The sequence below is a fragment of the Pelobates fuscus genome, chromosome 5, assembly GCF_036172605.1.
Source record: "Pelobates fuscus isolate aPelFus1 chromosome 5, aPelFus1.pri, whole genome shotgun sequence".
Taxonomy (NCBI): domain Eukaryota; kingdom Metazoa; phylum Chordata; class Amphibia; order Anura; family Pelobatidae; genus Pelobates; species Pelobates fuscus.
Window position 1 is genome coordinate 302844181 of NC_086321.1, and position 15184 is coordinate 302859364.

Genomic DNA, 15184 nt, shown 5'->3' on the forward strand with positions numbered 1-15184 from the left:
TCAACCGCTTGGAGGAATTGACTCAGAACGCGCGCAGACCCACCAGCGCCAATGGTATTATGGGCCCCAGGGGACGTAGCTTTCAAACTGGCCAAGTGGTTTTGATTTTAAAACATGTTCGCTACAACAAGGTACAGGCCGCCTGGCAGGGCCCATACCAGGTGGTAGAACAAAGATGTGACACCACTTACGTGATTGGCCCTTGCTCTGGTAGTGGGGGGGGGGGGGGGGGAGATTCATGTGAACATGCTCAAACCCTACCATGAGAGAACGGATGATGTGGTGGGCATATGTGTGCTCGCCTCCTTTGAATTAGAAAATCTTCCCCTGCCAGACCTCCTGGGGGAAGATTATAAGACAGGCTCCCTAGATGAAGTACAGTTAGGGCCCCCAAGAGCATATAAGGGTACGGTAATTGTTAGCCACGAAGCGAGCAACGTTTTCGAACGTACCTGGGTACACTCCGCTGGCCACTCACCGGGGACAGACCCCCCCCCTACAGAATCCTTGAGGCTGTCAGGGAACATATGAGACAGGACATATAAGAGATGCTCCGTCTTGGGGTTATAGAAGAATCTGATAGTCCTTGGGCGTCTCCGGTAGTCTTGGTACCGAAACAGGATGGAACAACCTGCTTCTGTGTAGATTATCGGAGACTCAATGACAAAATGGTATCAGATGCCCAGGATAGATGAGCTCCTAGGATGGCCATGTATCCGTTTAAGGTCTAATAGTAAGCTCCAAGTAAAAGTCCAAGTAGTTAATTCACTAGAACACCCTGATATACATTTCTACTTATAATAATTTCTACATAATGTGCAATTAAGTTTGTTTGGCATGACTTTTCTTTCATAAAAACATGTTCATTTCTGGAAATATGATATTGTTCAAAATGAATTCTTTAAAAACACTATTTAGCCCTGTAGCTGACCACGGGTAACCCGGCCGGTTACCTCCGCTAATTCCTTTCATCGGCCACTCTGGATCCTCTTACAATATAGATGCACCCATTCCGCCACACATGTAAGGGGTCTTCATCCCAGGACCCTCTGTGCCTGGGAGCCAAAGCTCTGGAAAAAGGGACCTAGTCTCTTGGTCTCACAAAAGTGTCCTCACCAACTTCAGGAACCCCACACAAGTACATTTCCCTGACCGGTCTCCGTTCGGGAGGTTTCTGTGCGAGAATCATGTAAGGGAAGCTTTTCCCTTTCGGGATACGAATGCTCCCCCTGGTTTGCGTTTATCTATACGAAATGGCGGCCACCTAGGGGAGCACTCATTAATTACTTCCCTTGCCGTTTCGCACTGATGTTATTGGTGTGAACGTTCTAATGGGGCAATAGGTGGTCCCTGTACGAGTGATGAATGGGTTCTGTTCGTATAAACACTCCCGAACAGGGAAACGGCACAATACACTTAATACAAGGGGAAACCTACAATGCAAGTGGAAAATACATGAATAAGCAGTAGTTCTGCCACACAGCTTAACCAAAAGCCAGCATAAACAGTGGATCCTAACGGATCGGCTTGGGCATGTCCGGAGGAGTACTCACAGATCACTTCTCCAGTTCTGTCTGTCATGACAACGCATCGGCATTCCCGTTTTGCTTACCGGGTCTGTAATAAATTGTGAAGTCATATGGTTGTAGTGAAGAAAACAATAGTATACCAACTAACCATAAATAATCAATCTGCTAAATTGAAGGGGTTCCAGGTGAACCTCACTGTGGCAAACCTAGCCACTTCTGGACTATAATATGGGAAGGTTGTCTGTAGGCTGTACTGTGTGCTATGTATATTTTGCTGTGTGTGTATTGTGCTATAGTGATTCGCATGCTGGCAGCCGTAAGCTACCAGCATACAAGTACTTCGTTCGGCGAACAGCGGCTATCTGGGCTGTTCGCCAAACGAATACGGGCCCCCCTGATAGATCACACACTTAGGGTCGTGTGGCGCTTGTTAACCGATTGCAACAATGTTGCAATCGGTAATTATAGGCTCTCCTGGGTGGCCGTCGTTCGACTACCGACCATGCGGCGGTCGGCCATCTTGGATAGTCTATTCTGCAGCGGTGTTTGGTCATCGAGCGCCTGGAACTAAAAACGGCTACTCGATGATGTGAACACCGCTGCACTTCCAGGCCGTTCAGGAGCCCGGTTTTCGGTAGAATCGTTCCCCTAAATACAATCGACAGATTGAGGGGAACTTCTATACAGAACAGTATTTGTTGCGGCGTTCGGTCATTTCAGCTGGGATCTGAGCGGTATTCTCACAAAAGGTGCGCTCAGACCCCAGCTATCTACCGAACGTTCGGTTACCTCAATGTACCGAATATTGTCTAAAATATGTATTTTAAAGTAAATTGTCGGTTTTGCTGCACGAGGGGATAATCCACTTAATCGTCCATTTTAGTGGGAGTATCCCTCTCGTGCAGCAATGCCTGTTGGGAGAATTACAATGCCTGATGGGAGAAATCTCCTGAATTATCTGTAAGGAAACCCCTTGCATGTGGAACTGCTTAAATATGCAAGCTTGTGAATAAAGCGAGTTAGTTGACTCCCAAACTGTGTTTCGTCCGGTTATTGGGAGGATTTTGGGACTTGCATTACTTTTCAGCGCTGACTGTGGATTTACCTGTGAAACCAGCGGAGATTGTGGATTCTAATACTGCCCTCCGCTACAATTGGTGGCAAGCTACGGGATCCGACCTTACAGCCGAAAAAGCGCAATTCGTGCAAATTGCAACTGCCGAATGAGAAAAGGGAATGGCAAGTAGGATTCAGCGAAAGAACCGACTACCGAAGTGAATGGAGACGGATTATTCTAAGATAAAGAGACAGACGTTAAAAGAACTACTAGAAGCCAGGGGTAAGGAAGCAAGCAGCAAACCCAAGGCTGTACTAATTGCCGAGCTGATGGAGGGAGACCGAGCCTGCAGCGCTACATCCCCAGCAGTCATGGAAACTCTCTACCAGAGAGAAATGAGGACCAGGCTGGCATTTCTGCCACAGCCTATATCAGCTGACATGCTGAACCTGGTGATGGCAAATGTGCAGGAGTACGTGATGGCACACAGCCCACAGCATACATTGTCTCGAGCAGAACCCACGACTGGGTCACCCTTCAGCCAGGTAAAACCCAAAATTCCCTATCATTATTCTGCGAGGAGAAGGATGAGATTGATGGTTTTTTACAAGATTTTGAAAGGCTGTGTGATTTACATGACTTAGAACGGGCAGTATGGGTCCCACTGCTGGCAGGGCGGGCGGCCGAAGCATATCTCGCTGTACCCAGCGAGGACAGCAAAGACTATGAGAAAGTGAAGCGAGCAATATTAGAGAGGTATGCCATTACCCCAGAGGCATACCAGCGGAAATTTAGAAACCTGCGAAAACCAGATAAAGATTCTCATGCTGAATGGGCACACAAGCTGGACCAAGCATCACAAGGGTGGATACAAGCGAGCCAAGCCACTACCATGGAATGATTGCGACAGTTAATGCTGTTGGAGCAATTCTTCGACGGTTTGTCTCCAGTGACACAAGAATGGGTGCGGGACAGGAAGCCTCTCACCCTAACAGAGGCGGCACGCTTAGCCGACCAGCATTTTGATGCAAGAATGCATCAGATAACCCTTTCCAAGAGTTACCCGCGACCCACGGGGTCACCCAGCGTTCCAACCCCCCACGCTCCCACTGCATCCCCTTTTCACCAGTTCCCAGGGAATGTACCACCCACCTCCAGGTATAATGGACGTGCCAATATCCAGTGCCACACCTGCAAACAGTGGGGGCATAAGGCCCGGGAATGCACCCAAAATCGAGGCAGGCCCACCTGGAACCAAGCCCGACCGAATCCAGCACCAAGGGCCCACTATTATCAGCGGGAACCAGCGGCCCAAGAGATGTGGAGCGTTCAACCCGAGGAACCTCTAGGGGTATTACACGAGGTGATGTCAGTTCGAGCCACCGACAACAGGCAGCATCATCGCCAACTGGTGACCCTGGAGGGGAAAGAAGTACAAGGGCTCCGAGATTCCGGAGCCACGCTCACCTTGATCGCACCCCATCTAGTCCCAGGTTCCGCTCACACTGGCGGATCAGTGGCCGTAAGGGTGGCAGGGGGAGCAGTGTACCGTTTACCCACTGCTAAAGTACATTTGGATTGGGGTGTGTGAGAGGGGATTGTGGAAGTAGGTCTCATGCAAAACCTACCAGCGGATGTTGTACTGGGGAATGACTTGGGCCAGATGACCTCTGCTTTTGTCCCACAGGCTCCCTACTAAGAAGCCCATCCAGTCACCACACGGCAACAGGCTCGCACCACGGCTCCACCAACACACTCTGAGGCTCAGGTAAGAGACCAAGACCCCCACCCGACACGTATGTCCTGGGATACCCCAGCTAAGTTTGAAGCCGAGGTGAAATCAGATCCCACATTACAGGTGTACAGAGACAGGGTACGCACTGACCAGGGGGGGCTAGAGGGGGAGCGGTACACTTGGGAGAAAGGGCTACTATACTGCATTGCTGAACGGGGAGTGGGAGGGTCAGTCACAGTGACCACCAAACAGTTAGTGGTTCCCCAGAAATATTGTCCCAAGCTACTTAGGATTGCTCATGATATCCCCTTGTCCGGACATCTAGGAATGACCCGTACCCGATATAGGTTAACCCATGCATTTTTCTGGCCAGGGATTTCTAAAGATGTGAGACAATACTGCACCTCCTGTGATATATGCCAGCGAGTAGGCAAACGAGGTGACCGCCACAAAGCCAAATTATGTCCCCTCCCGATTATTTCAGAACCTTTCAGTAGGGTGGCCGTTGACATAGTGGGACCCTTACCCAAACCCAGTCCCTCCGGAAAACGGTTCATCTTAACGGTAGTGGACTATGCCACCCCATACCCAGAGGCCGTAGCACTCTCGAATATCCATGCAGAGACGGTGGCCGAGGGTTTAATGAAAATATTCTCCCGGGTAGGTTTCCCCAAGAAATAATATCAGATAGGGGCGCCCAATTCACCGCCGAGGTCACCCAGCAACTGTGGAAAATATGTGGCATTAAGCCAATAGTAAATTCTGCATACCACCCCCAGTCCAATGGCTTATGCGAGAGATTTAATGGTACGCTGAAGCAGATGCTCCGTACGTTTGGAGAGGCCCACAGAGACTGGGAGCGTTTTCTGCCCCATTTGCTCTTCGCATATAGAGAGGTACCTCAAGAGTCAACAGGGTTTCCCATTTTGAATTGCTGTTTGGGAGAAGGGTACGGGGGCCATTAGACCTAATTAGAGAACATTGGGAGGGAGAGAGTAGCCCTGATGGAACCCCTATTGTATCGTACGTACTGGAATTCAGGGACCGTCTGGAGGCGGCTTTCAAGTGGGACAGAAGGTTTTGATTTTAAAACCTGTCCGCACAGACAAGCTGCAGGCCATCTGGCAAGGCCCATACCAGGTGGTGGAACAAAGGTGTGACACCACCTATGTGATTTGCCCATGCTCAGGGGTAGGGAAGAGACGCATGCTCCACGTGAACATGCTCAAACCCTACCATGAGAGGACAGAGGACGTGGCGGCGATATGCGCCTCAGCCTCTGAGGATCAGGAGAATCTGCCACTACCTGACCTATTAGAACAGGAAGAACAGACCGAGCCCTCCAAGGGGGTTCAGCTGGGGGAGCGGCTAAGCCCTCAGGAGCGTGCCCAGGTACAAGAGCTGATTGTAGCTAAAGGGGCTACTTTCTCCAATTTGCCTGGGTACACTCCGCTAGCCACCCACCGAGTTGAAACCCCGGGACAGCTACCTATGCGGCAGACTCCATATCGCGTCCCTGAAGCAGTCAGGACGCATATGAAAATGGAAATAGATGAGATGTTGCAGCTAGGGGTTATCGAACCTTCCGATAGCTCCTGGGCATCGCCGGTAGTGCTGGTACCCAAGAAAGACGGCACGACACGTTTCTGTGTCGACTACCGGAGGCTAAATGACAAAACGGTGTCTGATGCCCCGGATAGACGAGTTGCTGGATAAGATGGCACGGGGCCAGTATCTCACTACCATAGATTTATGTAAGGGATACTGGCAGATTCCACTAGCCGAGGATGCCATCCCCAAGTCGGCGTTTGTCACCCCGTTTGGCTTATATCAATTTCGAGTCATGCCATTCGGGATGAAAAACGCTCCGGCAACGTTTCAGCGGATGGTAGATCGGTTACTGGACGGATTCCAGGAATACGCCTGTGCCTACTTAGACGACATCGCTATATTCAGCCAGACCAGGGCAGAGCACCTACAACACATAGGGGCCATACTAGATCGCATTGGAGAGGCAGGGTTGACGCTGAAACCCAGCAAATGCCATATAGGGATGGCAGAAGTGCAGTACTTGGGCCACCGGGTGGGAAGCGGGCAACAGAAACCTGAACCAGCTAAAGTGGAAGCTGTAGCTAAATGGCCCACCCCTAGGACAAAAACCCAGGTGCTAGCGTTTCTGGGTACCGCAGGGTATTATAGAAAATTCGTGCCCAATTATAGCGCCCTGGCCAAACCCCTGACTGACTTGACACGTGAATCTTCCTCGACAGGTTGTCTGGGCCCCAGAGTGTGAGCAGGCATTCCAACAACTAAAGACTGCTCTAACTAATGCTCCCGTACTTGCTGCTCCTGATCCAACTAAAAGATTTCTTGTTCACACAGACGCTTCAATGTTTGGATTGGGGGCAGTGCTGAGCCAAGTTGGAACCGATGGCGGAGAACATCCCGTAGCTTACTTGAGCCGAAAGTTATTGCCACGAGAAGTAAGCTACGCCGCTATTGAGAAGGAGTGCCTGGCCGTGGTGTGGGCCTTTAAGAAATTACAGCCCTTCGATTTTACAATTCATTATCGCCCAGGGAAACAAAACGGTAACGGCGACGGGTTATCTAGACAGACTGAACTTGAAAAGTGATCTGTGAGTACTCTCCCGGACCTCCCCAAGCCGATCCGTTGGGATCAGACTGTGTATGCCGGCTTGGTTCTGGGGGAGCATTGTGGCAAACCTAGCCACTTCTGGACTATAATATGGGAAGGTTATATAATATGGGAAGGTTGTCTGTGTGCTATGTATATTTTGCTATGTGTGTATTGTGCTATAGTGATTCGCATGCTGGCAGCCTTAAGCTACCAGCATACAAGTACTTCGTTCGGCGAACAGCGGCTATCTGGGCTGTTCGCCAAACGAATACGGGCCCCCCTGATAGATCACACACTTAGGGTCGTGTGGCGCTTGTTAACCGATTGCAACAATGTTGCAATCGGTAATTATAGGCTCTCCTGGGTGGCCGTCGTTCGACTACCGACCATGCGGCGGTCGGCCATCTTGGATAGTCTATTCTGCAGCGGTGTTTGGTCATCGAGCGCCTGGAACTAAAAACGGCTACTCGATGATGTGAACACCGCTGCACTTCCAGGCCGTTCGGGAGCCCGGTTTTCGGTAGAATCGTTCCCCTAAATACAGTCGACAGATTGAGGGGAACTTCTATACAGAACAGTATTTGTTGCGGCGTTCGGTCATTTCAGCTGGGATCTGAGCGGTATTCTCACAAAAGGTGCGCTCAGACCCCAGCTATCTACCGAACGTTCGGTTACCTCAATGTACCGAATATTGTCTAAAATATGTATTTTAAAGTAAATTGTCGGTTTTGCTGCACGAGGGGATAATCCACTTAATCGTCCATTTTAGTGGGAGTATCCCTCTCGTGCAGCAATGCCTGTTGGGAGAATTACAATGCCTGATGGGAGAAATCTCCTGAATTATCTGTAAGGAAACCCCTTGCATGGGGAACTGCTTAAATATGCAAGCTTGTGAATAAAGCGAGTTAGTTGACTCCCAAACTGTGTTTCGTCCGGTTATTGGGAGGATTTTGGGACTTGCATTACTTTTCAGCGCTGACTGTGGATTTACCTGTGAAACCAGCGGAGATTGTGGATTCTAATACTGCCCTCCGCTACACTCACTAACACCCAAAGTGATAAAACCAGAAGCAAAAAAGTGGAAAACACCTTCAAATAAGCATATAATTAATACAACCTGGAGAATATAACCAGAGTATGAATATTCAATATAAGAATATAGTGAAATCTGAAATAATAAAAATATATATCATAGCGTAATACAGTTTAAATATAATGAGTGTGAAGCAAGTATTGAACTCACAAACGAAAATGAAAATCAGGCCTTTCACCCCCCTGGGGTATATGTATATAGGTCTTGATAGATCAAAAACGAAGTATGTATTTAAAGAAATGGATAAAAAGAGCCATACATAGTGAAGTATGAATAAAAAAGTACAAAAAGTATTTATTGGAAACACTTACAGACATAAAATGGTAGTAGGCATATCTCCACTCTCAGTGGAACTGGATGGCAGTATGGAAGTTGAAAGCACAAATCCAATTTGAAGTAGCAGAGAGCAGGAACAATAAATGGACATAAAGTAAAATAAAATTGAAACAACAAGCAGCAAAGTCCAATATCCAATGCGTTTCGTCCAGGTATGTAAGGGACTTCTTCAGGGATATGTAGAAATTCATCTGTAAAGGGACTTCTTATACCCGTCGTAATCTTCTTTCATGCCGTTCACCGGCAGCGTGCGTTCCACATTGGAGCGCAAAGAGGTACTTCCTGTATCGTCCGTCTTTCGAAATGCGCATGTGTGAAAAGAAATCAAAGTTCTATGCGCTCGAGAATCGAGTGCGTCAATGCACATGCGTGAGGTCTAAATAAAGAGAACGTGTACACAACAGGCGAACGTGTCGCCACATGGATGAGTAAAACAGAAAACATTCCAAATGACTATTAGAATGAAAGACAAGTAGAATAGATATGAAGAAATATACATAGAGCCAATGACATTAGAATATAACTGATACTTCACAACTCATATATCAAATGGATAAATACCATAATAAAGGCTAAAGGCACTACCAATTTACATACAATGCCATATATAAACTGGGAATAATATTGCCATATAATAATGCCATATATAAACTGGGAATAATAATATTCTAAAACGGAAGAAAAAAACGAATGATAATATAATAACACAAATAATATAATAATAAAAATAAAGAGAAAAATGAGAGAGAAAAGAAAATGAACGTATCCACAAAATAAGATACCAAATCTAGTATTCCAATTAAATGCTAAATAAGACCTTGTAAGTCTATTTCAGCATTAAGGCCACAGTGTAATGTTTTTAAAGTGTATATCCAGATGGCTTCTTGGCGAATTAGTTCTTGGAGTTTATCCCCTCCTCTACATCCTAAGGTGATATGTTCTATACCAAAGGCTTGAAAATTTTCCCACCGAAAGAAAGGACATGTACTACAATGTTTTGGGACACTATGATCAAATTTACCCTTCCTGGTATTATTAAAGTGTTCTAAGAGCCTAATGTGGAGTTTTCTAGTGGTGAGGCCCACATATTGGGCTCCGCACCCACATTGAAGTAAATGGATCACAAAGGTGGTAGAACATTGAATGTGTTTCTTAATAAGATATGTTTTGGTGGTTTGGGTGCTTGTAAAGTGAGTGATTTTTCTCTTTTGATATTTGCACGTGGAACAATGTCCACAGCAATAAAAGCCCCTTACTGGTTGTAGAAAGGAACCAGGTGTAGATGAAGGGTATACGGGAAGAAGACTAGGGGCCAGTTTATTCTTAAGATTGGCCGCTCGTTTATATATAATCGTAGGTCTATTCGGAATAATGTCTTTAAGTACATTGTCTCTTTGTAAGATATACCAATATTTATTTCATTTTTTTTTTAAAATTTGTTTGGCTTGTGAATTATATTGACTTGTAAATGCAAATTTGATTTTTTTCTTTCGGATATCTATATTTTGATTAACTTGTTTCTTAGATCGATGTTTCAAAAATTGTGATCTATCAGTATCCAATATATTCTGTATATCTAAATCAATTTGATCCTGATTATAACCCTTTTCTAAATACAGTGTTTTTATTATCTTAGCTTGTTGTAAAAATATATCATCATCTGAGCAGTTTCTCCTAAGGCGAATTAGTTTACTTCTAGGTACATTACAATCAGTTGGTTTAAAAAATTTCTTAGTTTTAAGTTGATTATGCTCTATGTAAATAGTAAGATACAGAAAATCCAAAGAAATTGGACTAATATTATATGTAAATTTAAGATTATAGTCATTGGAATTAATAAATTCAAAAAATAGTTTCAAACTATCGGTAGAACCCTCCCATATGAGTAGAACATCATCTATGTAGCGCCTCCATAGGTCCAAATTGCCCCCTAGATGTTCTCCAAGTGAAACATGATGCTGCTCCCATTGGGAAACATACATGTTCGCAAAACTAGGGGCAAATTTGGTACCCATGGCGACGCCACATTTTTGTAAGAAGTATTGGCCACTGAACCAGAAAAAATTCTTTGTCAGTACAAATTATATGCATTGTATCAAAAATTCTATTTGAACAGAGGAAAGAAATTTATATTGTATAAGTATATCCTGTATAGCTGAAATGCCCTTCTCGTGTGGAATATTTGAATACAGGGCTGTAATATCAGCAGTAGCCAAAATATATGTAGATTTCCAAGGTATAGTAGTTATACCTTGTAGAATGTGTCCAGTATCTTTGATATAAGAATCACTAAGAGAAACATACGGTTGAAGAAAATTTTTTTATGTATTCGGATAAATTACATGACAAAGAGACAATCCCACTGATAGGACGGCCAGGGTTTTTTTTGAAGAGTCTTATGGATCTTGGGTAAGAAATAGAAGGTGGCTGTTTTACAATTAGGATTGAAAATAAAATCATATTCCTTCTTGTTGAGAATATCTTTTTCTACCCCAAGATCCAGTAGTTCTTTTAAAGCTTGCAAGAACAAAGAAGTAGGGTTTTGAGATAGAATCTCATATGTGTTATGATCATATAGAATATTGTACGCTTCTTCCATATAGTAAGACCTACCCATAATAACCGTACCCCCTCCCTTGTCCGCCTCCTTAATAATAATAATATTTGGATTTTCAGTTAACCATTTTAAAGCTCTTCTTTCATTTTTATTTAAATTAGAATAATATTTATGGTAAGTAAGTTTATCTAGATCTGCCTGGACTAATTCATTGAAAATGTCCAAATATTTACTTTTTGCAGACCACGGATAGAAGTGTGAATTTGGTTTAAAAGAAGTATGTATAATTTTTTTCTGTAAGATCCGAATCCTTTCTCTGGTCGTTTTGTTGGATTACCTGTAATGGTGGGGTAGTTGGTAAATGGTCTATATCTTTATTATGAAAAAAATCTTTTAATAGTCCATTTTCTCAAAAACTTTTGATTGTCTAAATATAAGTTGAAACTATTTGCATTAGATGTAGGGGCAAACTTAAGTCCCTTTTTAAGGAGTGATAATTCATCTAATGAAAAACTAACCTGTGATAGGTTGAAAATACCGTTTCGTTCTGTCTGTATGGGAGATGAATTGATGTACTCTGATCTTCCTCTACCTCTGAATGGGGTCTTTTTTTTTTAATTGGAGATCTTAGTGTTTGAAATCTGTTTTGGGTTGGAAGTGTATACGCTCGTTCTGACCTTTGGTCTCGCCCCCTGTCTAAAAAATTCTCCTGATTATCATTATGAAAATGGGAGTCATTAGGAGACCTGGGGGGACTCCGTTTTCTTTGAATGGACTTAGAATACGAATTAGAATTAGAATAACCTCCTGAATTAGAGTTAGAAGTGAGAGGCCTGATTTTCATTTTCGTTTGTGAGTTCAATACTTGCTTCACACTCTAATTATTATATTTAAACTGTATTACGCTATGATATATATTATTTCAGATTTCACTATATTCTTATATTGAATATTCATACTCTGGATATATTCTCCAGGTTGTATTAATTATATGCTTATTTGAAGGTGTTTTCCACTTTTTTGCTTATGGTTGTAGTGCCAGGCTCCAACGTAACAGCCGTAACAGCATTGTCTCCAGCGAACCGGTTAAGCCACACCAACGGGTTGTGATCGGTGAGTAAAGTGAATCGCTGTCAAGTATAGGGCTGCAGCTTTTTGAGTGCCCACACCACCGCTAGACACACCTTCTCGATGGTGGCGTAGCTCAACTCCCGGGGTAGTAGTTTTTTGCTGAGGTAAGCTACTGGATGTTCTCCGCCATCGTCCCCTACCTGGCTCTGCACTAAAGCATCTACACAAAGAAGCATCTGTGTGGATGAGAAAACGTTTATTCAGATTAGGAGCAGCCAGGACGGGCATTTATCAGGGTGTTCTTGAGGGCTTGGACTCTGGGGTCCAGTTTACCTTCCTGGGTAGGATCTCTTTGGTCAGGTCAGTGAGGGGCTTAGCTAGGGCACTGCAGTTGGGGACAAACTTCCGATAGTAGCCAGCAATCCCTAGGAGAGCCATCACTTGGGTCTTGGGGCGGGGCCAGTGAGCTACTGCCTTAACCATGGCTGGCTCGGGCTTCTGCTTCCCACACTGTACCCGGTGTCCCAGGTACTGCACTTCTGTCACCCCTATATGGCATTTGCTAGGTTTCTGTCTAGTACCGATTACACATGTACCAGGTGTTCCTCCCAAGTGTCGTTGTATATGGCTATGTCGTCCAGGTATGCGTACGCATAATCCTGGAGGCCATCCAACAGCCGATCCACCAGCCTTTGGTAAGTGGCTGGGGCATTCTTCATTCCAAATGGCATTACCTTGAAGTGGTACAGGCCAAATGGAGTGACGAATGCGACTTGGGAAAAACATCTGCTGCTAGAGAGATCTGCCAGTACCCCTTACACAAATCGATAGTGGTGAGGTACTGGCCACGAGCTATCTGGTCTAATAGCTCGTCTATACAGGGCATGGGGTAAGCATCCGAGACAGTCTTGTCATTGAGCCTCCTGTAGTCTACACAGAACCAGGGTGCTCCATCTCGTTTCAGGACAAGCACTACAGGGGAGGCCCACGGACTCTTGAACGGTTCTATTACCCCTAGTTGGAGCATCTCCTGGATCTCCTGCCTCATGTTCTCCCTCTGGTATTCTGTACAGAGGTGGTTGGTCGGGGTGGTCTCTACTCTGTCGGTGGCTAGTGGGGTAAACCCTGGCAGATAAGAGTTTCTCACTTTGCAGACAGCATCTGCTGCGCTTGCCTGCGTTCTTTCTCGGTCAGCTGGTCCCCTAAGTGGACCTCCTCTACGGACCATGCCTGCACCCCATCTTCTAGGACAGCGGTTCCCAAAGTGTGGGTCGCGACCCACTGGTGGGTCGCAGGGCGATTCCCAGTGGGTCGCGCTGACCCACACATCCAGGGCCGCTGGGGAGTCAGGCAAGCAGACTGACACCAGGAGGGAGCCCAGCGGCTTGGCATGTATGCCGCCGGGCTCCCTCCAGTCAGTCTGCCCAGCAGCTCCGGCCTGCAGCTCCGCCGGGTGCAGAGCTGCAGACCGTGTGATAGAAGTCTCGCGAGCTCCCAGAGCGTTACCATGGAAACACTCTGGGAGCTTGCGAGACTTTTATTACACGGTCTGCAGCTCTGCACCCGGCGGAGCTGCAGACCACCAGGGAGACACTGGACCACCAGGGATGTTTAAAGAAGGTAGGGCCATGGGCGTCCACAGGGGGGGGGCAAGAGGGGGTACTTGCCCCCCCCCCCCCTGGATTTTTCAGCTTGTCTCCTCCCCCAGGGTCAGCCCTTCCCAGCTCACTGGAGGTGCCGAGGAAAAGAGCCTGCTGCTGATTGAGCCAGCAGGGAGTTCAAAAGATCTCTCTGACCAGTGAAGTATCAATCCCACCACCCTTATCCTTGATAGAGCAAGACCTGGCAGTGTTAGAAGTCTCCCTGCCAGGTCTTGCTCTCTGTGTGCAGGGAGGAGAGCTCAGAGCTGAATACGAGGAGGAAATAGGGAGTGACATCCCCTCCTCCTTCTGCAGCATGTTGTGTGCTCCCAGCACGTGTAGTAAGCTCTGCTAGGAGATGCTGCTTGCAGGAGGAAACCCTGTGGGCAGGATTACTGCAGGGGCATGCTGCTCAAGGGCTGGTGTAGAGAAGAGACTCAAGTAATAGGTAAGTTAAAACAAATAAAAGTGGGGGCTTGAGAAGGAAGAGATTAATAAATGATTAATGGAGGCAGAGGTACAGCTGGGAGGGGTGTGTAGTGTAGTGTAGTGAGAAAGTAAGTGGTGACAAAGACAGGTGTGTGGGGTAAATACTCACATTCTGTATATATATTTACCAAACAGTACCACAGCAGCTATCAGTTTCACATAGCCCAGTTCACTGTTTAGTGAACCGGGCTATGTTCCGTTTTAGGCAGAACCACAGTCCATGGCTCTCATCTGGTCCTAAGCACCCACTACAGCCCCTAACCATCACTATTGCCACTAAGCACCCACTACAGCCCCTAACCCATCACTATTGCCACTAAGCACCCACTACAGCCCCTAACCCATCACTATTGCCAGTAAGCACCCACTACAGCCCCTAACCCATCACTATTGCCAGTAAGCACCCACTACAGCCCCTAACCCATCACTATTGCCACTAAGCACCCACTACAGCCCCTAACCCATCACTATTGCCACTAAGCACCCACTACAGCCCCTAACCCATCACTATTGCCACTAAGCACCCACTACAGCCCCTAACCCATCACTATTGCCATTAAGTACCCACTACAGCCCCTAATCCCTTTTTATTGCCTATGATCCCCCACTACAAGTCCTGACCCCTCCACTACAGGTCCTGACCCTCATAACAGGTCCTGACCCCCTTACTACCCCTCACCTTTCACCACAGGTCCTGACCCCCCCCTTTTTCCCCTCACTCTTGCTATTGATCCCTCCTGCCCCCCATTTCAGCCTTTGATGCCACACTATAGGTCCCAGATCCACCGCAGTACTGACCCTGACCCCCCCACCAGGGGCGTATTAGCCGCGAGGCAAACAAGGCATTTGCCTTGGGCGGCATTTTCCAGGGGGCGGCAAAAAATGCCGCCCCCAAATGCCCAAGGCAAATGTCTTGTTAGCCTTGCGGCTAACAGACATGCTGGGCTGGTTGCTGGGCGGGCGGGCGGCCGGCGTGGGAGCCCTTCCCCTGAGCTCTCTGCTCAGCTCCCTCGCGCGCCGCCCGCAGAGTGAGACTGGG